The 26,421-nt window shown below is 42.5% G+C and overlaps 1 protein-coding gene across 4 annotated transcripts in view; it reads left to right on the top strand.

Annotated features, from left to right (window-relative positions):
- The window catches only part of SNAP25 (synaptosome associated protein 25), an 82,511-nt gene that overhangs the window by 23,327 nt on the left and 32,763 nt on the right, over positions 1-26,421 (top strand). For 2 of the 4 annotated variants that reach the window (XM_070588820.1, XM_070588822.1), the window contains exon 1: positions 8,343-8,552. The exons of the other annotated variants lie outside the window; for them this stretch is intronic. The gene's annotated coding sequence lies outside the window, so the exon portion shown is untranslated. Of the gene's footprint in view, positions 1-8,342; positions 8,553-26,421 lie in introns of those variants that run through there. 4 annotated transcript variants of the gene reach the window in all.

Here is a 26,421-nt window from a genome sequence, read left to right as displayed (position 1 = left end):
TCACAGCTCATCCTGCCTTGAGATGAGGAGGTAGTACCATATCCGTCAGTCACTGGCCAGCCTAGAATGCAGGGGCAGGTAAACTGCCAGACATCTCAGGGAAGCTGGCCCCTGTCAGCCAAGGGCAGGGCTCAGGAGAAGTCACAGGGGTAAATTGTGAGCCATGGCAAGCTCAGCATCTGGGGAACTGGTGCATATGCCAGTAAAGAGTATCAGGGATCTAGGCAGGGCACCTCCAGCATCCATTATAGTAGCCATGACTTTCCTGAGTGAAGGAAGGGAGATGACTAGACTATGAACAGCCATACTGCAAGAAAACTTTGGGCCCAAATTTTTAAAAATAAATTAGAGGCCAGCCCAGTGGCGTAGTGGTTAAGTTCACATTCTCTGCTTCGGCGGCTCAGAGTTCACAGGTTCAGATACTGGGCATGGACCTAGGCACCACTCATCAAGCCATGCTGAGATGGCATCCTACATACAAAATAGAGGAAGGTTGGCACAGATGTTAGCTCAGCAACAATCTTCCTCAAGCAAAAAGAGGAAGATTGGTAACAGATGTTAGCTCAGGGCCAATTTTCCTCAACAAAATAATTAATTAATTAATTAAATGAGCTAACATGGGAGGTCTGTTGCAGGAGGAACCCCTCATTGCCCACAGATTCTCTTCCAAAAACCTTTAAATAGTCAGCTCCCATTATGCACTTAAAATAGGAATTGATTTGCGGGTGTTCCATTCACCAAGCTTCTGAGGAATAAATTCATTGCATGCTGAAAGGTGTCAAAACCCACATTCTGCATACGGCACAAAACAAAGCAGAAGGATGAGTTTATTGCAAGGCTTTTGACCTGAGATCCAGGAAACTCAAGGCTGGGGAACAGTGAGTTCCGAGTTGCCCGCAGATTAAGGGATTTTTCTGGGACAAACACAGAAGTTATTTGGCTTTTTCAGTGGATTGGTTGCCTAGTGGTGTTCCTTTTCATTTGGATCAGGGTGACTGAGTCAGGGGAACAAGGAAGTCCAGAGATGGTGTGAATGGACTTGGAGTTTGGGGGTTGCCTGGGGTCCTCTGCTGATATCTGAGAAGAGCTGTAAATTCCTAGAAGTTTAAGTTTCTTTTAAGCACCCGTATTGACCATCTGCATCTTGTCCCTGACATAAGTGACTCCATTTTAGTTTGGTTCTACAAAGGTTACTTCTGAATATCCATTTAGCCAGCGTAAAAGGAGACGAGGGTTAGGTCCACCTAGCCAGTACATTGGAGTCTCCCACCAAAGAGATCTGATTTTGATTCTGAGAGTAAATATGAGAGTAAATGTGGCCTAGTCACAAGGAGTGCTGTTCTAGAAAGAACAACTGCATTGCGATCCCGGAGAAGGAACCAGTAGCTTAGGAATAGGACCATCTTAAGGCAACTGCTGTTTGGGACTTTACTTGGAAGAAACTGGCTTTACCACTCAACTGTATAGCTCTTGAGAATGTGGATCAGAGGTTTCCAAAGTTTGTCTGCACGTCAGAATATCCTGTGATCTTACAAAAATTCTAAAGCCCAGGTCATTTCCTAAACCAATCAAATCACAATTTCTGGGGACGTTTTTTAATAAACTTTTTATTTTGGAATAATTTTAGAATTGCAGAAAAGTTGCAAAGATAGTATACCTCTCACCCAAAGACAGCATATCTCTCATCCAATTTGCCCCATTGTTAACACCTTACATTATCATGGTACCTTTGTCACAATTAGGAAGTCAACATCAGTTCATTTCTATTAATCAAACTCCAGATTTTATTTGGATTCCACCAGCTTTTCTGTTAATGTTCTCTTTCTGTTCCAGGATCCAGGCCAGGTACCACATTGCATTTAGTTATGTCTCCCCTGTCTCCTTTGGTCTGTGATAGCTTCTCCATCTTTCTTTGTTTTTCATGACTTTGATGGTCTTGAGGAACATTGGCCAGGCATCCTGTAGAATGTCCCCTGATCTGGGTTTGTCTGCTTTTCATTGACTGGGGTTGTTGTTATCATTAGACTGGGGTTATGGGTTTTTGGGAAGAATATCGCAGAAGTGAATTGCACTGCTCGTCATCTCGTGTTGGGGTACAGCAATTCCACATGACATCACTGGTGATGTTGTACGTCACTACTTGCCCAAGGTAGTGTTTTCCAGGTCTCTCCACTGTAAAGTTACTGTTTTTCCCTTTGCATACTCTAATCTTTGGAAACCTGTCACTCAGTCTAGCCCACCCTCAAGATGAGTGTGTGTGTTTGCGTGTGTGGAAGGAGGTGGTAATCAAGCCCTACCTACAGGTAAAAATCTGAGGGGCACATTTTCATGGCCACCGTACTGTTCGGATCTCTTTGCCTCAGTTCCCAGTCACTATTGTGCAAACTTTCTCGAATAATCCAGGACTTGGCATACTCCTCAGATCCCCTAGGATTGAACCAGCATTCCTGGCTGTGTCACCTTGGGCAAGTTATTTAGTCCCTTCTGAGCTTTAGGTTCCTCATCTAAGAAATGGGTATCAATTTCTAAGAGTTATTGTACAGATTAAATTAGACAATGCCTACAAGGTTTTGACTACAGTGCCGGGCACAGAGCAAACATCCCGTAAAAGTAATAATGGTAGTAGTAGTGATGCCTTCCTTACTCCAACCTGTGTATCAGATACCCAGGGCCACAATAATGCACCTCGATGACATAAAACCATGTGTTGGAACTTACATTTGAGAAAGACATACTTAAAAACTCATTCCACAACATTTTTTTATGAAATGCACACTTCATTAGCACTAATTATATGCCAGGCACTGTTCTAATCGCTTTCATAAATATTAACTCATTTGGTCTTCATAAACAGCCTGTGAGGTAGGAACTATTATTATCCCCATTGTACTGATAGGGAAACTGAGGCCCAGTGAGGTTAAGCAGCTTGCCTGAAGGCACACAGCCGTCCTGAATGGCAGAACCAAGATTTGAACTGAGGCAGTCTCACTCTCAAGTCCTGGCTCATAACCACTACACTACACGAAATGGTACAAATAAGAGGTGTCAAGTGTTGTGAGGCTGTTTAGAAGGGGGGCTAGGCCTGGTCAGGGGAGAGGAGCCCAGCCAGGGAAGCTATCTGGGCATTCTTAGGTAAGGATATAGCAGGTTAATGAAGGGCGCAGTAGGGGAAGGGGAGCAGCGTGTTTGGTAGGATTAAGGGACCTCCGGGTTCCCCTCAAAAACAGGCTGACATTGGGGCTCGCCCCGTGGCCGAGTGGTTAAGTTCGTGCGCTCCGCTGCAGGCGGCCCAGTGTTTCGTTGGTTCGAATCCTGGGCGCGGACATGGCACTGCTCGTCAGACCACGCTGAGGCTGCGTTCCACATGCCACAACTAGAAGGACCCACAACGAAATATACAACTATGTACCGGGGGGCTTTGGGGAGAAAAAGGAGAAAAATAAAATCTTTAAAAAAAAAAAAAAAAAAAACAGGCTGACATTGTTTCCTCTCCACGAGAAGACTCCTTCTCTCTCACTTTCTCAATTTCTCTGTATGCACTTGGGAAAATTCAGCAGGTTTTTGATTTTAGAGAGATCGGAGGGGTAAGACACCTCTTTCAATAACTGGGACTGATGGTTGGCATAAAAGAATCTGGACTCTTCAAAACATATCCTCATGCTTTGTCTTCCACACTTAAGAAAATCAACCCACTCTCCTCCATTTTTATGTCAGGAGTTGGTAATCAAAGAAAGTTTCCGATTGTGAGAATTTAGCTATCAAATTATGTTTTGGGAGAATGAATGTTCATTTGAATCTGGGAGTCTAAAAATAGTTTGGTTTCCCAGAGAATGTGGGTTTCGAAGTATTGCATTTAGGTCCTCACCCTGGATGTGTCCCCAGATCCGTATTCTTGAGCCTGAACTCAGCTATAAACTTCTTGGTGACAGAATGCTAGCTTACCCATCTTTTGCACCTATGCACACTGAAAATTCCCACACAGTAGGTGTTCCATATGTGTTTTTAAATGAATCTACAATTAGGCTCATGATAAAGTGCTGTGACTTTCTCACTTATTCCACGTTTGAAACTGCCTCCATATTTGAAACCTCGAGAGCGCATGTGAATCATAAGCTCTGTCCTTTCCTTTGTCCCCTCCTGTCCCCACATAAAATCATCTTTCTGCTTCCAAACTTGGCAGGGAATAAAAGTATGTTAATTCACATCGTGATAGAAATTTTAAACATATCTTTACTGACATCTGAGACTTCAAAGCTGCGTGCCCTTCAGCCCAGGTAGAGAGTGTCTTCGAGCGTGGGCGTTAATGGAGCTCATTGGAATTCATCTTATGCTTGAATATGTTGACTCCACTTCTGTTTGAAGTCTGCTGTGAAAACTCAGAATTCCAGGAGTTTCGCTGGGGACATATTGATCCTGAGCTGATTCTGAGCCCTTATATTTCAAAGACAGAGTCTCATATGAATTTTCCTGGTTCAGAGCAAAAGAAAGGATGGTGGATGAATGTGTTCTGTGCATGTCTGTAGCGTATGTGGGATGAGGATAGAAGATGGAAGGAAAGATATAAAAGAGGCTGACCTATTTATTGACATGGAGAGCTAATTGCACTTGCAAGATTCTCCTTATCAATGACCACTGAATGATCAGCTGAGCCCAGGAAGTTCTGATGTTTGGTTGAAAGATCTTACAGAGAAGGAAGAAAAGAGGCAAGCCACCTTGACAATGGCAGGTGGGAGGGGGGTGCTTTTGCTAGCCACTGCGCCCAGAATCTCCATCCCCAGCTGTCATTCACACACAGAACCTGTGCGTGCTTGCTGGGAAAACTCACTTTCCAGACAAGTCTCCTAAACTTCCTACCAAATTGCCACATTTTAAGCTGTAAAGAGTTTCATGGTCCCTTTGAAACCAGAAAAAATAGATGTGCTGAGAGAGGCCCTTTAAGTGGAAAGATAAGGATAAGAGGAGAATAAATCAATACCCATCACTAATATTCATTCTCCAGGAGTGCTCACTAGGCCCTGGGTGCAACATCCCTCTTAGGGCTCATACAGATAGTCAGACACGGTATTTATTGGATGTCTGCTGTGTCCCCCGCTCTGACTGGGCATCTGGTCATGATCTAGCATAAAGGTTAATGGCGGGTGCTCTGTCCTCAGACCTTGGGGGAAGCTATTTAATCTTCTTCAGTTTCTTCATGTGTAAACAAGGGTGATGATAATAGGGTTTTGTGAGGATTATCACACGCAAAGAGGTTAGACACTGCCTGGTGTGCAGGGAGTCAACTATGTGTCAACTATGGTGTTTCTAGGAACTCAAGATGGACTAATTCATCTAATAAAACCTGTATCACCCAAAAGTTAGAGAAGAACAGGCAATTTCTCAACAGCTAAGGCAAGGATCTTTCTTACTCCCTAAAGCTACAGAGAACACCCCAGTTCTGCCTAGAACACTCCACCTGACGTCTCACTAATTGACGGCCATCAGCAGAGCATTAAAGAGATGTCACCAATAATCTCTCGGGCAGATCGTTGGTGACATCTGGGTCCAGCACTACATTGATTTTTTTCAGGCTCCTGAAATGAAATGGGATAACAACACTTTATTTTACCAACTGCATTCTTCTTGTCCTGGCCCACAACTTCAGTATTCCCTTTCAGACCAAGCTAGACATTAAACTGGAAATCAGTTTCAGCTTCAATAGAGGAAAAGGCTAAGAATAGAATCACTGGTTATTCCTGAAGTACCGTATGAAAATTTTATATTGTCAGGCTTCTTTTTTTTCCTCTTGGCCCATTTTCTTTTATTAAAGGATGTGAAGACAGCACCTTCCATTACTGACGTGCCTTCCAAGCATGCTTTATTTCTGCTCTACTTGCTGCTCCTGCTTACTCATACTGGTAGTTCAACTGTCTGTAAAACTCCTAACATAAAAGAGTGAAAAGAAATTTGACTGCTGGTTATAATAGGCAGAACAGGATGACAACACTAGAGCAGACTCTTGAGGTATACCCAATACATCGGTTAGTTTTGCTGGGTAATAAAGGTATGCTTGGCTTTACAGATATGGGCATGGGTACAGGGAGACCCACGAGGACCCATAAAATATTTCATAGCCAACCCTAACACCTCATCTAACCCAGTTAACATTTTCCTGCCTTCAATGCGAACTATTTTTATAGTGTTTCTTCCAGTTATTAAAGCAATTCATGTTAATTGCAAGAAAAGCGTGTAAAGAAGAGTATAACAAAGAAAAAAAATATCCACCATGATCTCATGGTCCACAGGCAATAATAAATAGTTATTATATTATGCATATGGCATAACATTGGCCTTGTTTCTATCTATATTTAAATATCCAATAATACCATTTGTTGAGCCCTACGTGTCAGGCCTTCTGCTAACTGCTTTACATGTATTAACTCATTTAATCCTTACAATAAGAATTATTTTTGAGAAGAGGAAACTAAGGCACAGAGAAGCCAAACATCTTGGCTGAGATCACACAGCAAGTAAGTGGTGGAGCCAGCATTTGAAACACTGCAGCTTCGCTCCTTAAACCATTCTTGACCTTTAGAATCTACCATCGATCCTCAGATTCAGTGTTACAAAATTTTAGCATGCATCAGAATCCCCTGAAGGCCTTGTTCAGACACAGATCGCTGAGCTCCACCCCCAGACATTGTTCTCACTTGGTCTGGGGTGGGGCCAAAGAATCTGCATTTCTAACAGACTCCCAGGTGATGCTGATCTGCTGTTCCCTGAACCACACTGAGTAGCTCTGTTCACAGCCGCATTTACATCTGTACTGTTAATTCTGCTTCACAGGTGGAAGGACAGAAGTTCAGAGAGGTCCAGTAAATAGGCCATGGACACACAGCTGGTCAACTCTATGTTATACCCTTTTCCAGCTTACTCTCATGGAAGACAACAAACAGGGGCAATTTTCACCTCATTCTATAGCCCATTCTTTTCTTCTGGTGAGGCTAGAGTCCTCAAGGAGACAGTTCAGAACTTAGACGCAGCCTCTTTGAGAGCCAGGCATTACTGTGAGATGTGGAAATTGCAATCAGTCATTCTTCACTTGTTCATTCATTCATTCAGTCAGTCATTTCCTTGGTGAGGGTCTCTAGCTGGGAAGGCCTGGGATGGGGAGTGTCAGGAGCTCTGCCCTCAGCAGCCTCCACATACTGATATTTGAATAACCGTCTTCATCAAAAAAGTTCTGAAAGAGAAGAAAATGCACAAAGGTGTTGCCTTTCGAAGCTACAGAAAGGAACCTGCTCCGAAGGCCCGTATGTTCTTTTACACAGCAAAGAGCCTGGTAATGTTTCACCAGGTTTCTTACAAGGAAAAAGAATCCTCCTTGTGATGGCCAAGCCTTCATGATGTTCCGACTACAGGGAGTGTACCTTTTGTAGCCGGGTAGGATTAACTCAGAGCTTTCCGGGAGTCTGTCCTTGCTACTCAAAGTGTGGTCCAGGGGCCAGCAGAATCACTGTGCAACTTGATGGAAACGCAAATTCATAAGCCCCACTCCAAACCTACTGCAGTGGAATCTCTGGTGTTGGAGCCCAGGAATCTGCGTTTTAAGAAGCTCTCCTGGGGGTTTTTATGGAGCTAAATTTTTAGAAGCCCTGCTCTATGGAGAACCCTGGAGAACTAACTATTCCGCTTCCCCAAAAGGGCAGCTGATGTTCTGGAAAGTTTAAGTCTGCACATGTCAAACTAGTGGCCGTCAGGATCATGTGGAGAGCTTGTTAAAGCATAAATTCCTGAGCTGTGCCCTCAGAGACTCCGATTCACCAGATCTAGGGTGGGGTCGTGAATTTGTATTTCTAACGAGTCCCCTGGGAATGCCGAAGGATGCTGCCAGTCCTGGACCAGACTCCAACTAGCACTCCTTCAGCCAACATCCTTCTTAAAGAAAAAAACCTGACTTCAACTTTCAAGCCTTTTCAAGATCTCTGATTCTGTAGTTACATTTGAAAATGATATTTTTTAAATTAGGGAACTCATTTTCTTCAGAAAACGACCAACTTTTAAAACTCCCCTTCTATGATACTGAAGCTAGTAAGTAAATATGTGTGTGCATGTGTGACTTCTTAAGTGCTTTTTGGGATCTCCAATATATATTAATATGTTCAAATTAATTGAGAACGTATTGCCTTAAATGGTCAAAGGAAGATTGGTGCCAAAAAACTGCAGGAAACAATTAAGCAACACATATGTGAGTGCCCACTCAAGTCTGAGAGTCCAGCATCATGTCAAATAAAAAAAAGGATAAAGAAGTATGAGCTATGAGCCTCATCCTCAAAAATCTTGACACGATGTTTTCTCTGTGCCAGCCACTGGGACTAAAAGCGTGCCCTTTGCGGAGCTGTTGCAGGGTAGTGGGAGATGTAGATGACGTAAGGAGGCCAATGCAGCGTGAGAAAAACGAAGACAGGACACCTGAGAACACCCGGGAGTCCAGAAGGAGCCTTGGCCCAGGTCACCAGCCTCCTCCAGGAGATGCCATTTGTGCTGACTTTGAAGGCTGGGTGGAAGCTGGCCGGGTAAGGAAGGCAGGGCAGGGGTGAGGGGTGAGATTATGGCAAATGAAATAACAGGGATTTGGAGGATGACAGTAAAAGTAGCTAGGCATTTCCATCAGGTTTGCTCCTGAGGGAGCCGTGATTAATAAGAATGAGCTCTGATTCCTTGGAAAATGTTAAGCAAACCAGCCACTACCTCCAGGGAGGAACACATGGATCCATTTGAAGGGAGCCCTGTTTGCACTTGTGATTAAAGCCGGCTGACCTTTGCTGGTGGCTTCCGTCTTTCCATTTTGTTAGTCATGAGATCTTTCATTTTCATCACACCCCCTCAAGGTTCTAGCTAAGTGAACTGCAGGCCCACAAAAGTCTGTTTGCCTATAACACCTGCCTCCTAGAAAGTGAATTTATGGAAATTTTAGATATTTGTGTAGCTACAGAAAAAGAAATCTCAAATCTGGAGGAATGGAAAGAACAGGAATCTGGAGAGGCGCAAATTCTCTGTACACTTGTGTTTGCCAGGTCACTCCGCCAGTATGCCAAATAAGGATGAGATGAGAATCACAAGCTTGCTTTCTACCATGACTGCCATGAGCTTCTAGAACCATCTAGAGTTCTACCAAATTTAGGTGGATAAGACAATATGTGACCTGATTTTCTCTCCAGAAGAGCCTGGGGACACAGGGATATGTCAATGCATTTTTCACACACACACACACACAAACTTGGTAGAAGCAAAGAGTAATTTCCAAAGAGTTAAAACAGAACTCTCCTAGCAACGTATAGTGAAGATTTGTCAAAGGTTCATTTACGTCATTAGTGAGAGAACCAGTAGGCTGGTAAAGCTCATTCACAGAACATTTGAGGAATAAAGATTTATACAGAGAGTCAAGAAAAGAATGTTCAAATAAATTTGTTCAGTTAAGTATGAAACTGATTAACATCCTATAGGGCAAGAAAATGATAACACTTGGGATTATCTTTGCTGCCAAAGAGAAATCATTTGCATCTCTACTGGACAAAAGTCATTTGCTCAATATCTATAAAGTAACATCTAACCTGACAGTCTGGTCTCTAATTAAGAGTAAATAGTAAAACCTTTTGGAGGTGATGGATATATTTATTACCTTGATTGTGGTGATGGTTTCATGGCGAGGTAATATGACAAAATGTATCAGATTGTACACTTTAACTATGTGCATTTGTTGCACGCCAATTATGCCCCAAGAAAGCTGTTAAAAGAGAGAGAAAAAATAGTAAGCCAAACTAAGGCATATTTTCCTAGAAAATTGGATAATCCTTGGGTGAGCCTATTCGACAATGCTCCAGTATGATATAAAAGGATGCTATCATCCTTTTGCTTTATTTCCAAGTTTTGGATAATTTTTCTTGACACTAATTAAAGCAATTGATTCTAAAATCAGAGATTTAGATATTGACCACTTGCTAATTATATAACCTTGGGCAAAATATTTAAACTTCCATAAGGCTCAGGTTCTCTATCTGAAAAAAAAATGAAGATAATAATAGACTCCGATGTCACAGGCATATAACTAAGATTAAATAAAATAGTGCACCCTGCGACTGGAGAAAAGGTGTTGACACCTGCAAAGGGGCTGGCCAGGCAGATTTCAGGGTGATGTGGCCAGGCCTTCCACCCTGCTGACTGGCAGGGTTCCCTAAGCAGGATGTGCCCTCATGTTCCCACAGAGCCCACAGATGGCTTACCACCTGCTTTTGGCAAAATGGCTTCTCTCTAGTTCTGGGGTTCTGCTCAGCCCAGAGCTGCAGGAAGATTTATCCCCAGAGGGTACCTTTCACAGGCACCGTGGGTCCCCCACGATATCCCCTTGAACCCCTTTTACTAGCCCATTCCACAGTTTCTCTGCAGGTTTGGTTGCTAAAGGCAACCTATGACTCTACCCATTCAAAGGGTTGCCTGTGTGTAACAGCCCTGTTGAGGATTGCCTCGCCCGGGCCGGAAATGCCTGGGAGGTTTGTGCGCCTGCCCCAGTCAGTAGCTTTCACCAATACCTGACTGGCGCGGGAGTCTAACAGCCCAGCTGCCTGACCTTCAGGTGGAGCATACTCTAGGCTGCATCTAACATTCCAGAGCTCCCTGCAGGATGAGGCTGAGCCTGGGGTGCCCCTTTGCTTGGCTTCTTCCCCTTTCTCAAATTACTTCCTCCACTCCCTCCCTGGTCTCCCTTGTGAGTGTTCCCCTAATAAACACATTGATTCTTGGCTCAGCCTTGGCTCCTGGGAGAGGCCTACCTAGCACCACCAGTCCTGGTTTGAAGTTCCTACAAAACCAAGGCTCAGTTTGAACAATTGGCCCCATCCTGAGCTATTTGCTTTCTAAATACTTTGGGGGCAGGAGGAGAAGCAGAATAGGAAGGTTGGGGGCTTGCATTGGATGGAGAAAGCAGCGATTCAGAATCCTCCAAGGAAAAAAATCATGTCTGCAAGGCGAGGTACGGTTTAGTCAGGCCTGCCTTGAGTCTGGAGCCTTTTCTCCTGCACTGGGCAGTCCCAGAGCCTCAGGAACCTCTCCCAAAACACATAGAGCCTGCTCTGTGCCTCATTGACCTCTAGAAAGTTCTTCTAGCTTCTGCCTTGGGCTCAGCCATAGCAGGGGGTCTGAGGCTACCAATTCTTTCTTCCTTTGAAGTAAAAAGTTTGCTGAGACACAATGGGACTCCTCAGCCCAGCCATCTGCTAGCTAAGGGCACTTGAAACAACATTGAGGGATCCTTTCTCTAGAAGGTGTCAGGGCAGCCCATAATTTAGCCTTTGGTAAGAGAAAGACTTGAAAGTTTGCCTGTTTGAGTTTGTCAGATTACAAAGTCGAGGTAGGCTCTTGGGCAAAGTGTAATGACCATGACTGCCACCCTGCCAGGTTTCCAAAAATTGGGATGGTGTCACGCGGATTCTTTGGTGCTGAAAAGCACTTCAAAGTTTGATCGCTCAAAGGATCGTCAAGGGATGCCTGCTCCCCTGGCCACACACAACACCCTTAATTCTTGTCCACCATCTTGCATGTATCCTTCAAATGAGCAACTAATTCCTTGATCAAGACAGAGGCTGGGTGGGAGAGGGTGAATGGGTCAGGGTAAGTCCTCTTAGTTTCTGGAACAGCAGCACACACACACACACACACACGCACACGCACACATCTTCCTCTGCCTTCTCAGGTTGTAAGTGGAAATTCACTGAGGTCAGCTGTTCCTCTTTGTAACACACAAGCACTAGGGGTCTGTACAATGCCTGGCAACAGGAGATGCACAATAAAGGTTTCTCAGACTCAACAAAGCTAATAAGGACTAATAATGCTAATGAAGTACAACTCTTTAAAAAGCTTGCCAGGCAAGTCTGCCTTTCCTGAGATTTAACAGAGGAACCTTGTGGGTTAGGAGGGAGAAGATTCACATCCTGTATTCATTGAAAATGTTTCTGTTTTCTTGAGCATAATTAAAAGTTCTGGCCTCCTTTTCCTTTGTGTAATGTGACTTTGATAACTTGGAGCTTCTTACTGGTTTTAAATAGGGCTATTAAGCCCAGAACAATGAGACTATAATGATTATAGAAATAATATAATAAATAACTAAATATATAAACAAAAATGTATTAAAATGGATCCCACTAAATTCAGAATTTGTAATAAGTCACTCTGGGACATTATGTAGAAAAATCTTTCTTCGTGGACAATGCAAGTGTCTATCCAGTATCACAGAGAGAGAATATTTAAAGTATAGCAGATGGATTTAGGTGAGCCTGTTATTGGCAAAGCTACAAGCTGCTTGCAGACAGATTAAAGCCATCTTAGAGAGGAAAAGCTTTGAGCTGTTTTTCAACACCTGAGGGTTCCCTGAGAGTTAAAACCAGAACTAGATATCTCTAAGGAATAGTAATGGTTAAAACTGATACAAGAATACACTCAGAATAGTTCGTTAGTTCAAACCCTCTTCGTGTGCATCTGCGAGTCTATCCACTATTATGAAGTGTAGTTAACTAACAAACATATTTTATCTTAAGCTTCTTTGAATCATAAACTAGTGGCGAAAGAACAAATTATTCCACAAATGAGGTTGAGAAAAGGGGCTGTTTGGAAAAATATCAGATTAGAGCTTTAATTCTTTCCATATACACACTAAAATAAATTTTAGCTGGATTAAAAAGTTAAATTAAAAATGACCCTTAAGAAAGACTAAAACATAATGAATTTTTAACTATTCTTGGAATTTGCCGATATTTTATAAATAAAAATTGAGGAAATCATCAGTTAAAAAGCATACATTGATAAACCTTTATAGAGAGCATTTTGGTGATGTGTCTCAGATTTCTTTAAAACACTTGTTTTCTTTGACCTATAAATCCACTCCCAGAAATCTATTGTAAGGAAATAATCCAAGGCGTAGGAAAAGTTTTTATATAAATATATTCTTGGCAGTCCAACTTACAATGGCAAAAAAAGAAAAGAGATAGAAAGAGAAAAAAAAAACAGCACTAAACATCCAGGAATAGGAGATTAGCTAAATAAATCAAATCACTTACATGATGAAACACAACACAGTCTTTAAAAATGGCATTTGAGCAATGTTTAGTGATTAATGAAAAATTTCGAAATTCAATTAATAACAAAAGAAAAACAATGCAAACATATATATCAGTATGATCCTAATTTAAAAATAAATTTATGTATATACATACACATATATTATTGATTCTAGATTGGTTCAAGATTGGTTCAAGATTCAAGGTTGGTTCTCAATCTTGATGCATATTAGAACCACCAGAACAGCTTTAAAATATACTGCGGCCTAGGACACCTTCTCAGAGATTCTCATTGAATTGGTCTGGCATGTTGCCTGGGCATCTGGGTTTTTTTAAAGCTTCCCAAGAGATTTTAATGTGCCCCGACTCCCCAGCAGATTTGAGAACCATGAGCATAAGACTTTTTTTTTAACTCCTCTTCACTAAGTGCATGAAGAGAAGCATGAAGCTCCACTCAGCCCTCCAAAGCAAAAGAAGTTCACCTGGTGGCTGCTACCAAATTTCACGGCATGGTACCCTGGGAAGAACTCACCTATTTCAGTTATTAAGAAAAATTATCCAAAACTTGGCAATAAGAGAAAAGAATGAATGCATGTCGGAGGGGCGCATCTAAGGATTATCAAATTCCCTTCATTTGACTTACTGTTAACTTCTGATCAGGCTTCAGACTCTGTGAAGTTACATGTTTGTTAACTTGGAGATCTTTGTGTGCTAAAAATTTAAATGATTTTTGTCCAGTAGAAAAGATAACTGTAAACAGTTACAGGTTTTTGGCCCTGTCAGACATTAACCAGCTTTGTATCTAATATAGCAATCTCATTCCAGCATTATTATATATGAATTTTCTTTGAACCAGCTTTACCATCTTGTTGGTTCCCTCATTAATGAGTGAAATAAAACTTTGACATGTACTCACTCTATATTTTTAAGAGAGTCGTGTTTTTAACTTTTTGAAATTGTATCTTGAAACGGTCCATGATCAAACACACATTCAGTGACAGAAGTGAACATGGGAAACACACTGAGTGGAGCTTTATCCAGTGTGAACATCCCACCGTCTGGCCGCAGAAGGCTTCCTTCCCTCTGATGTTCTCAGTACGTGCTCTCTGTGTGGTCTGTAAAAGTCCCCAGGCCCTCTGTGCACAAGGTCCAGTCCAAAGCGCTTTTTAAATCCACTCCATATTAATGACAGTGAACACCAAATCAAGTCACAAAGAAGCCAAATTTAGACCCTGGGGTAGTTATAGTCACCCTAGTTACTTATCTAACCCATCCGGAGATTTGGGTCAATCTAATTTTACAAATCAGTCCTCTGTACCCATTGACTTACACAATCACTTCAGAGACATTTCATCAGCATTTGGAGCTCTTCTGCCATCAGCTGGGACTCCTGACACTTTGGCCAGACTTTTAAATTTTTTTATTCCCACTCTCTCTGTCAAGTACTTAATTATCTGAAAAATGCTAGAATATAAGCTAGGAGCATTGCTATTTAAAGAAGCCTTGCAGTGAATTCATTTTTAAAGCCGGTAATTTTCCATGAGTTTCTTAGCTTAACTGCTTAGGAGGTTGGTGCATGATAAGTGTGTGTGGAGTGGGATTGTGTTTGTAGGTCCTGGTTGCTTCAAGGAGAGACAGCAGAACTGTTAGCTGAGGCAAAAAATATTATCTCCATCAAAGGTGAAAATTATAAAGCCCAGGGCAAATGCCTGTTTTGTTTGATATGAGATTGTCAGATTAGTCTGAGAAATAAACACTAGGTTGGCATTTGTGGTTCTCTCACCTCCATGAAATGAGTCAGCTCCTTCCTGGGTGCTTGTCCACTTAGGAAATGTCTTCCTTATTCCAACCACAATGGATCCTTTAATACCGTGAAGCTGATGGTGTTGCTTCCTGCATGGCAAACCTTCTCCAAAAGGTAAAATTAGGTCAGTCAGAGTTCTCATTTCTATGACTGCCTGTGGAAGAAGTGGATACTGAGGAGTCATGTGAAAGGATTTGCTCCAGCTAGTCAGCAAATTTCAATTGCCATGGCTACAAAGAGCCCACCGTTATGCGGGGACCTGGGCTTGTGGCCTCAGCATCATAAGTACACCTTGACTTCCTTCACAGAGCCAGAGACCTCAGATTTGGAAAGGAATTTACACATCACCTGATCCCGTGTCTCTTCTCTTAACTGACTCTTGTCCACCATAGGCAACCAGCCTTTCCTTGAATATTTCCAAAAACAGGAACTTACTTCATCACTTCTCATTTCACCAATGAAAAATCATTCCTAACATCCAATATGTTAATTAGCAAACCTCCCAACAGATCATAGATAAAGAGAGTTGAAACACTTGCAGTAGCTGCCTCAGGAATGTGGGCTTCTGATAAGAATGTTTCAGATGCTAACTGCCCAGCCCAGAAGTGTATATTCCTGATTCGTGCATCTACAGTATTTACCAACCACCTCTAGCATACAGATTACAACTAACACAAATCCATGCTAAAGAATTTTAAGTTAAATCACAAATAATTTAAAGTTCACATAGAGCAGGTCTAATATCTCTTCCTTGTGGTGACTGTTGAGTCTTAATCTGCCTTCGTTTCTCCCAGCTAAACACCCTCATGCCTTTATTCATCCTTAATACAATGTGATTTCAAAGCCCTTGACCGTCTTGTTCTCTTCCCAGCTTCAAGTTAACCACAAATTAATGAGTACGAACATTTGATGGAAATCACTTGTTTGTTCTGCGGTTTCCCTGATTCTAGGAAAAAGGTACTTACACTGACACAGACACAACCTCCCCCCCAACATGTTCTACTTCTGTACCCTGGGCTGCCACATCCTAGATTTTGCTCAAACTTTTTCAGCCCCTTTTTGCCAAACTTGTCTCGCCTATCTTTGTCCTCTCTCCGTGGGTCAGATGTGGAAACGTAGACAAGAATGTGGGTGGGTGACCCTACCCCCTATCTGTAAGCAGTAAATACCCAAGTATAACACATACACATACACATGCACACACCATTGATGGCTCACCCAATGAGTTTTAGAGAGGATGATAGATAAAGTTTGTTTTTTAAAATTTTAATAGTTGTGTCTATTTTAATGTATATTAAGAAAACATAATTAACACATAAAACTTCTGATTTTATAGATATTATTACTTAGGATGAGGTTAAGTTTGAAGCATGAGTCCATAAAAATCAGTCTTTAAAAAAGATTAAGGAAGTTAATAATCGGGTGTGCATTTGTGCTTAAATTGTGAAGAAGGCACAACAAACCTAGGGTTTTTGATAAACTATTCATAAGGATAACAGGTCCAGGATATGGGAGACCTGGCCTTGGGTGTGTTCACCATGAGGACATTCCCTAGGAAAACAAAGATCATGGTGATCAGCATCATTTACCTGTCAAGCTGTTACAGAAAATGCCGAAACTCAATTAGTTTAGCAACACACACCACTGATTCCTTAATAAACCCTTATAGCTCATATACACCACTGATTCCTTAATAAACCCTTATAGCTCATATGTCTCCTTTTAATTCGCAGAGAAAACATTCTATACCAAGACCAGTACTCACCAGAAAAGATCTAAGCCAGAAGAAACTAGAGTTTGGGTTTTGTGAGTGGAGGGATGACATCATGGCAGATAAAAGGAGCTATTGCCTCAAATTAACAGGAGGAAAAAAGCACAGGCCACATCAGCCTTGTCATGTTATTTTTATACATCCTGAAAACACTCAGTGAGCAAAGACAAGCCAAGTCCGTTCCTCCCAAGTGTTCCCAATGTTTGATGTTTCCAAGATACCTTAAGATGAGCCCTCGATTGGAACTTAAAGGATTTGGGTTCCAGATGATGATATGGCCTCCAACAAACGACTCCATCTCCCTGAGCATCCCTTCCTCCTGTGAGGATGATGCTCCAGCAATCCTCAAGTTCTCTCCACTCTGTCATATTGTGGATATGGAGTCTTCAAACCCAAGTAAGCCCAGCGAGGACTTACCATATTCTTCTGCATGGCTGGGCATAGAGGGAATTTTTGGTCTCCCTCCTGCCCTTTCCTGATGCAAGGATTAGTTCATTCCTTTCAATATCTGCTTTACAGTCCTCCACACTTGATAAAATATAGCTCACAAGCCAATGGAAGTTGTCTTGGGTTGGGTTCCTAAGCAGACTTTAAGACAAGGATTTGTATGCAAGTGATTTATTGAGGAAGTGCTGCCAGGAGAAACAAGGAGGGGAGAGGGAGAAACAGGACAGAGAGATGGAGAGGAAGCTGGGCAGTGGAGGATTGCAGGCGAAGTCCTCGCTTTGGCACGACCCCCAGAGAATCTTTGGAGTGTCCATTACACCTTATGATGTGTCTTACTTTAAGGAAAAAAAAAAATGCTGGGCTTCTGTACTCCTATGCCGGTTGGTTGCTGGCTACAGGTCTCCCCTGCGGAGACCCAGGCACTTGCAGCTCTCAGTGGATCAAGTGAAGCGGCCCTAGGGTGGTTTTACAGAGGATCACAGGAGTGAGTCAGGAGTGAAATAGGCAGAAACTGGGGGATGGCCACCCAGAACTAGTGAGGAGATCCCGGGGGCTGAGCAGAGCACCGACAACATCCACTACTGAAGGCAAGACTGTCAGTGAGCTGGAACATGCGGCAGCTTCCTTTTAACTCTTGATTTGGTCATGTGGGCACAGAAAGAGTTTGTTGTGATGAGAATGAGGGTCTTTTGGCTTGGTCTTGGCTTCTGTCTCTTCATGGTCCCCCGAGTGGAATCATTTTATGTTGAGTGTAATGAGACTTGTTTTTCATGTGGCCAAGTGTTTGTCCTACACGGATATCACCCTGCTCCCAAGAACCAACCCAGGTACTTTAGAAAACAAACATTTCCGTCAGCTCTTTCCTAGGCAGGTTGGAGGAGAAGAACTGAAAGCAAACGGCTTCTAACTAGAACTCCTAGAACCATCCCTTAGAGGCAGACCTCCCACTCCAGCTGCAAGCTGGGTATGTCTGCACTAGCAGTAGCACTCAGTAAATATTGGTTAAATGGATGAACCAGTTACTGTGATTTGCTTTGACTGTGATCAAGGTACATGAGATGAGGTTCGGTTCTGCCCTTCCCTCTCTCCTGGTCAGTGAGTCCTCCGTGCTTGGGCTCCCAAGTAAACAATCAGGATCTGTTGCACAACACAAACCTCAGTGCTAAATACCCATTTAGTGGCATTTGCAAAACAGACAAAGGAAAGATTGACATTTTTGAAAAGAGGAGATTTGGGCATAATCAGTGTTGGTTGCGGCTGGCTGCCATGTTGCAATTAAGAGATGCCAAACCTGGCTGCGTTAAAATGCCAGGCCACCCCAGACCAGGACCTAAAAAAAAAAAACCAAACCAAAGCTGCCTGTCAGCTATGCTGTCATTAGTCCTGGAACAGGCTAGAGAAGGAGCTTATCAGGGAAGTCAGACTTCCCCTCTCAAAAGAAACCAGATCAGGACTGTGTCTTTTTGTATATCCAGATGTGCAGACATAGAGTCCCATTTAGGAATGGGGTGGGGTGCAGTGGTTTGAAAAATAAATAAGCCGAACTTGAAAGGAATTGGGCTCTAACGGTGGTCAATGCCTCCCCTCAGAGACACTGAGGGAGCCAGTGACACTTCTGTGAGCTGGCTGAAATATCCATCACTTGAGATGAGTCTGAAGCTGTCCTCCTATAAGGAGGAATGTATTCGTGGTGTTTAACCCAGTACATACTATGTCATTAAATATTGAGAAGAACATGGTGGGGAGAAAAGGAGGGTACCACCTCACATCAAGATGGCCTCCTGAAGGCTGGGAACCATGTGCTTGCATTTCCAGATGGTTTTTCGTAGGGTTATCAGAGTTTCCCATTTGGTACTTGCAAAGCCCTTCAGCCCTATGTGATGCTACACGCGAATCCTGCCATTCTAGGGACATAAGAAGGATCTGTGGTTGTTGCTGAAAATGGAAATTCCATCCCCACCTTCATAGATCTCTTTCCATAAGTGGTGTGACTGGGACTCTGCATTTTATTAAGCAACTAAAAAGGTTTGGATGCAAGGAGACCTTAGACCATGCTACCTACAAGCCCTATTGTGAGTACTTGTGACTTACCTGTGAATCAGATAATAGACATAAAATGGATGTAAGATGGTAAGTCAATTCATTCATGAGCCTTTTATTCTTCATATTTAAAAGATAATTTTTTGCTTCAACTAAGAAATTTATTAAAACCAGTAGTGCCCACTATGAAAAGAAAAGGAGGTTGAATTTCATGCGCAAGAATATTCAAAATAGTGGCCGGCTCAGTGGCACAGCTGTTAAGTTCGCACATTCTGATTCAGTGGCCCAGGGTTCGCTGGTTCGGATCCTAGGTGTGGACCTACGCACCACTTGTCAAGCCATGCTGTGGCAGGCGTCCCACATATAAAGTAGAGGAAGATGGCACGGATGTTAGCTCAGGGCCAGTCTTCCTCAGCAAAAAGAGGAGGATTGGCAGCAGATGTTAGCTCAGGGCTAATCTTCCTCAGAAAAAAAAAAAAAAAGGAATATTCTATTCAAAATAGAAGAACAGGGAGCCAAGTCCAGAACACAATTTGAAGAACTTACACAACCATGGACATCGCAGATTTAAGAAATGGCCATTTTGGGGGCTGGCCTGGTGGCATAGTGGTTAAGTTTGCGCACTCCACTTTGGTGGCCCAGGGTTTGCAGCTTTGGATCCCAGGCACAGACCTACACACTGCTCATCAAGCCACACTGTGGCGGCATCCCACATAAAATAGAGGAAGATTGGCACAGATGTTAGTTCAGTGACAATCTTCCTCAAGCAAAAAGAGGAATGTTGGCAACAGATGTTAGCTCAGGGCCAATCTTCCTCACCAAAAAAAAAAAAAAAAAAAGGAGGGGGGGAAGAAATGGCCATTTTTAATGATAGAAGTATAAATAGAATTTTGCTACCTGTTATCTGCTAAAATTCTTCTTTGCTCTGGTCCTTAGTTTAGCATTAACACCTGTACCTATCATCATTTTCAGAGGAAGAAGAATTTATCAGAATATCCATAGAGTTTTCAATATTAAAAATCTTGAGTGTTTTCTCCCTTTTGAGCTCTAATGATCTTAAACAAGTCTCAGCCTTCACAGACAGTTATTTGGGGGAAGATGAGAAGTCTCCAGTGTGCTTCTTCTGATAAGCATCTTCCCTTTTTTTCTGAATGAAAGACTTTATCTGGTGGGAATCAGCCAGTGTGTCCACCCCTGAGTACAGGACACTATTGTGAGACATTTAGAACCCATGGCCCCATGGAGCTTTCAGTCTGCTTGGGAAGTGAATGCTGCTGGAAGTCTGCGGGTGGTGGGGAACGGGCAACGTGAAATTATGGCGCACAGTGCAGCGGTAGAAGCACAGGCGCGGAGTCTGGTCCTCAAGGTGGCTGCTCCACCTCTTCCACTGACCAGCTCCGTGATCTTGGTTGTTATTGAGCCAACTTGTACTTCATTCTTTTCATGCTTAATATGGAGATAATGTGATTTAGGATAGCACTTCTCAAACTTCTGATGTTTGGCAATCTTGTTCATTAGGTGATCTGAGCCAGTAGGTCTGGGCGGAGCCTAAGATTCTGCATTTCTAACAAGCTCCCAGGTGAGGCTGATGCTGCTGGTCTGGGGACCACACTTGGAGTCGCGATGGTTTGGGATGTTCTAGATAAACCCCTTAGTTTTATATAAAGTTCCGGGCTTGATTTCTATCACATAGCAAATTCTCAACAAATGCCTGCTATTATGCATAATATTTTGACAAGAGTTATGTGACATAGAATATTGGAATAAATGCAGCTGATTTTTCTTAATCCATAAAGACTGCTTCAAACCTGGGATGAATAAATAATGCTCAGAATAAAAAATGCTCCTGATGTACTTGAGGAATCTTTGAGACTTGTCTCAGCCATAGTCATTGTGCTTCACTATTCGCTGAGCATGAGTACGTTGGGTCTTACAGTTGCATTAACTTCAAGGAGAAATTTCATTTGGTGAAAATACTAGTGCTGGGCCCATTCTCAATCACATTCTCATGCCACTAGAGCCAGGGAAAGAGATAATTAGCTTCTGCCTCCAAACATATCCAAGTACTGGCTCCTTCTAGAAGGTGAAGACAAAAACCCAGAGAAAACAGGTTACTGCCCCACTGTCGGATTCTGAATCATGAGCCAAATGAGAACTCCCACTACATGCGTAATACTGGTTTGTTCTTGTTGTTTGGGTTTGTTTTATGAAGATGAAAGGGATAGGGCTAAGATGGATATTCCCTTCCCTTGAGTTTGACCAAAGCTGTACAACATAAATAACATGCCAAATGGGGTATATGAGTGCAATATTAATCTTAAGATTGATAAAAGCTACAATCCACCATGAAAAAGTAGTAACTGTGAGCCTATATGTATGACAACACTGCTGCAAAATGTAAAAAGTGAAAATGGGCTGAAATATAAGAAGAAATTGATAAAGCTGGAGTTACGATGGGACACTTGAATACACTTGAGACTTGAGATCAAGTTGACTGAGGATTTCAGAGAGTTTGAGTAATAAACCTTCCTCTTCAGCTTGATTTGATGTAGGTAGGTAGCTAGATAGAGTCAAAGATAATATAGACCTCCATTTCAAACACAAATTAAATGTAATCAGAATTGACCATTGTAGGGCACAAAGGAAATCTCACCAGATTTCAAAAATCAAAAATCATTGGGGCTGGCCCTGTGGCATAGCGGTTGAGTTCACACACTCTGCTTTGGCAGACTGGGGTTCACAGGTTCGGATCCCAGGCACAGACCTACACACTGCTCATTAAGCCATGCTGTGGCAGTGTCCCACATACAAAATAGAGAAGGATTGGAACAGATGTTAGCTCAGGGACAATCTTCCTCACCATAAAAAAGCAAAAATAAAAACCTATAGGCCACCTTCACTGACCACAAGGAAAATAAAATTAGAAATTACAAAAAAACTCTATTATTTAAATTTTAAAAATCATACTTTCAAATAACTCTTGAGTTACAGAGAAAATTAAAACCTAAAACCGAAATTCAAAACTATTTTTTTTAAAGATTGGCACATGCGCTAACAACTATTGCCAATGTTCTTTTTTTTTCTGCTTTTGCTCCCCAAATCCCCCCAGTATATAGTTGCATATTTTAGTTGTGGGTCCTTCCACTTGTGGCATGTGGGATACTGCCTCAGCATGGCCCAATGAGCGGTGCCATGTCCGTGCCCAGGATCCAAACCGGCGAAACCCTGGGCTGCCGAAGTGGAATGTGCAAACTCAACCACTCGGCCATGGGGCCAGCCCCTGAAATTTAAAACTATTGAGAAATAAATAACAGAGGCCATACTGTATGCCAAAACCTGTAGCCAGGGCCATAGGAACACATAGAGGACAATTCATTGCAATAAGTATACTGGTACCAAAAACAAGAAAAATGTAAAATAAATGAATCTTTTACCAATTCAAGAAGATATAAAAAGAACATAATAGCACATCTTAGGAAGAAGAAAGAAATACAATCTAAAAAATTTTTTAAAAAAAGAAATAAAATAAAGGCAGGGAAAAAAAGAACTGGAGATTAAAAACATAAATAGAAATGATACATAATATGAAAAGCTGGGATATACTGAGATTGATTTGTCAAACCACTCCATGTTATTTTCAAATATGTAAATGAAACTAAAATTAAAATAGTTTCCAGTGCTAAATTAAAAGACAAAATAGCCACAAAATGTGCTTTGAGAATAAATATGCTTTCAGAATACGTTTTTGAAAATGACCCAAATTCCTGACCTGAATTTTATCTGTGTGTCAGTAGAGAGATACCTCTAGGTTTGTTTCCTAATCTACAAACTGGGAATAGTAATAGTTTCCACACCATGTATCATTTAAGGTTTATGTAAGTTATTGTATGAAAAACACTTAAAACTGCCCAGCAAAGAGTAAGCCCTCAATAAGTGTTGGTGTGATTTTTTTTTTAAGATTTTATTTTTTTCCTTTTTCTCCCCAAAGCCCCCCAGTACATAGTTGTATATTCTTCGTTGTGGGTCCTTCTAGTTGTGGCATGTGAGACACTGCCTCAGCGTGGTTTGATGAGCAGTGCCATGTCTGCGCCCGGGATTCGAACCAATGAAACACTGGGCCACCTGCAGCGGAGCACGCGAACTTAACCACTAGGCGACGGGGCCAGCCCCTGTTGGTGTGATTTTTATTAATAATTAAGGAGAGTTGTCTGACTTGGTTTATGAAGTCCCTTTGTTCTTCTTTTGGCTTTGTTGAATATAGTGGGTCTTAATAAATTTTTGTTGAATGTGAAAGTGTATCTCCACCAGCAAGCAAGGAGAGTCGATGAGAGGAGAGGGATCTGCCTGCAGAAGCTTCATTCAAACGATTAGCAGTGTGCAGAGACACCAAGGTGTATGTTTCAGCTCTCTGTGACAATTCAACCCATAGGTGTTGATGTATAGAGGTTTGTTGGTTTGTTTTATTAATTAAAAGGTGAAACATGGAGAGAAATAGATGTTAGCTCAAGGCTCTCTCTCCTTACACCTTCCCCAAGACGCCCCTGCCCTAGGGTCCTTTGACTAATGGCTGATGTCCCCAGCATTATAGCCATCCATGTCTCTGTCGACCTGGTATGTCAGACCATACACCCCTTATATCCACACTCACCTCTTCTTCTTGGGTCCTAACCTCATGTTTGAGTCCAGGCTCGGCATTGAGCAAGCAGTCTGAGCCTATTGCATGTAAATAAGTAAGCCCCTTGAAGAGACAGAAAGGGGTGTCTCCGGAGTGCACCCACCCCGTGTCCCATGTGGGTCTCAAATAGCTTTGGATGCTGAATGAGAATGAAGAGCTTTACAAATTACATTTGACATCAAGGAATAACTGCAGCCTGCGCACTTTGTACCACATGCGTCGTCAGCGACAGACCCCTAGAAGTTTCTGTGTCTCACGCAAACAGCCCAGTGCTGCTGCCAGGCCTCAGAACCACAGTCTGCAGCTGGTTATGGAAATTAGCATCTTTATGAGGACTGTGCAGGCACCCCAGAACCTTGCAATTAATCACATGGATTAAAACTCGTTTGTGGTCCTAAAACCCTGTAGGAATAGTCAATCAAAGGCAAATTCATTCTTCTATTTTATTCCATGCATCATTTCTTATTTTAAAATATGGTCCAGAAAACAAATCCCATCATGGGAAGCTCCATGCAAAGAGAATTCTACAGACAAATACAGACAAAAGAAACCACTTCACACTGTGTCTGTCTACAGGAAATGTACAATGCCTTGTGGACATGAAAGACTGATAAGGAATGCTTTAAGGATTTCTGTTTAACTCTATTTAGCCCAGGGATCAGCAAATGTTTTCTATACAGGACCAGATAGCAAACATTTTCAGCTTTGCTGGTCCTGTGGTCCCTGCAACCAGTCAACTCTGCCCTTGTCACCTGAAAGGAGCCATTGACAATAGGGAAGCGAACGGGCATGGGAGTACTCCAGTGAAACTTTATTTATGGACCCTGAAACTTGAATTTCATACACTTTTCATGTGTACAACATATTCTTCTTCCCTGAGTCTTTTTGTCCACTTAAAAATATAAGACTATCCTGGGGCTAGCCTGGTGGTGTAGCAGTTAAGTTCATGCACTCTGCTTCAGTAGCCTGGGGTTCACTGGTTCGGATCTCGGGTGCAGACCTACAAACTGCTTATCAAGCCGTGCTGTGGCAGGCATCCCACATATAAAATAGAGGAAGATGGGCACAGATGTTAGCTAAGGGCCAGTCTTCCTCCAAAAAAAAAAGACCATCCTTTGCTCACAGGCAGTACAAAATGGGCAGTGGGCAGAATTTGGCCGTAATTCCCAGAAGCCCCTGATTGAGCCCACTGTTTCCCTCCATATAGCTAAAGAACTTCCCCTCATCCCACCTGGTGACACTAATGAACATTCCAGAGAGAGTGTTCTATGGATCAGAGCTACTCTAAATGCCGTCTGTGGAGCAACAGCATCAGCATCACTCGGGGGTTTGATAGAAATGCAGACTCTGGGACCTCATCTCAGACCAACTGACTTGTGGTCTCAGAATGGGATCTAGCAATTTGTTCTAACAAGGTTCCCGGTGATTCTGATACCTGTTGAAGTTTTAGAAGCACTGCCCTAGACCACACCTGGAAAATTGCTGACTTGGGAACATTAAATGCCACCTGGGGATGTCAGAACAGTTCGTTCAGCCATTCATTCAACAAGCCAATTAATATGAATTGAACACCTACGAGGGGCCAGACCCTTCAATAAACACTGGTGATTTGAGATAATTAATAGGATACTGTTGGTCCCCTAATGGACTGGGAGATTGTCTTACATCAGAGCCCCAGGGAATAGTTTTGAGAGGCTCTGCTTCTAATTTTCTCACTTACTAAGCAGACTTTGCTGGCTGGGGCCACGTTACCAGCTCAGGCAACACACAGGATGGAGGTTTAATGTGGTAGCATGGGTAAAGCGTTACATGCCGCCTTGATAGTAAATGCCATTTCACTATTAGCATCCTTTCAGGGACTGAACTTAGTTATCGACATCATTATGCCTCTTCAGGTGCTGTCTCTTAGAATGCTAATATGCTTGTCTTTGGCGTTTAGTGGGGACAATTTATCAAACTCTAGGTCCCCCAACAATGAACCTGAGGGTGCGCTCCGTGCCTACTCTCCCTCCATTCTTATTGGGAGAGTAGACATTGCTTCTTCAGCTTTAAAGTGCTGTGTATTTGAGAACTGTCAGATTCATCAGCCCCGCTCCCAAATCACAGACATAACCCCACATCTTAGAGCAGGATATTGGAGCCTCCTGGGGGCAATCGTGAAAGTGATGAAAATAAAGGTATCCACCACATGGCTTCTCTGCCATTGTGCCAACTGTCCATCAGCCAGATTCTTGTAGGGTGTTGTCAGCTTGAAGCCAGGGGGCCCTACAGCTGTTCTTCAGATGCTGAGAATAGCAACTTTGGAAGGAGATTGCCAGGGAAACACATGAGACCTGAGTGTGTGTGTGTGTGTGTGTGTGTGTGAGAGAGAGAGAGAGAGTGAGAGAGACAGAGAGACAGAGAGACAGAGAGAGAGAGAAAGCATCCATCAGCAAATAGACCTGGAGGAGTGGAAAACAGCAACATTGCTCTGGGTCTGAAAGCACACAGAACCCTGCCTTCTAATAAGCTGGCCTGTTAAAAGGAAATGTCAGTTGCTTGCTTAGAATGAAGGAAGAAGTTCCCCCAAGGAACCCAGCAGCAAGATACAAAGATGGAG

This window comes from Equus przewalskii, chromosome 21, assembly GCF_037783145.1.
Source record: "Equus przewalskii isolate Varuska chromosome 21, EquPr2, whole genome shotgun sequence".
NCBI classification, from domain to species: Eukaryota; Metazoa; Chordata; class Mammalia; order Perissodactyla; family Equidae; genus Equus; species Equus przewalskii.
The sequence above is the reverse complement of the archived record's forward strand: the minus strand, read 5'-3'. Positions and strand labels throughout refer to the sequence as shown.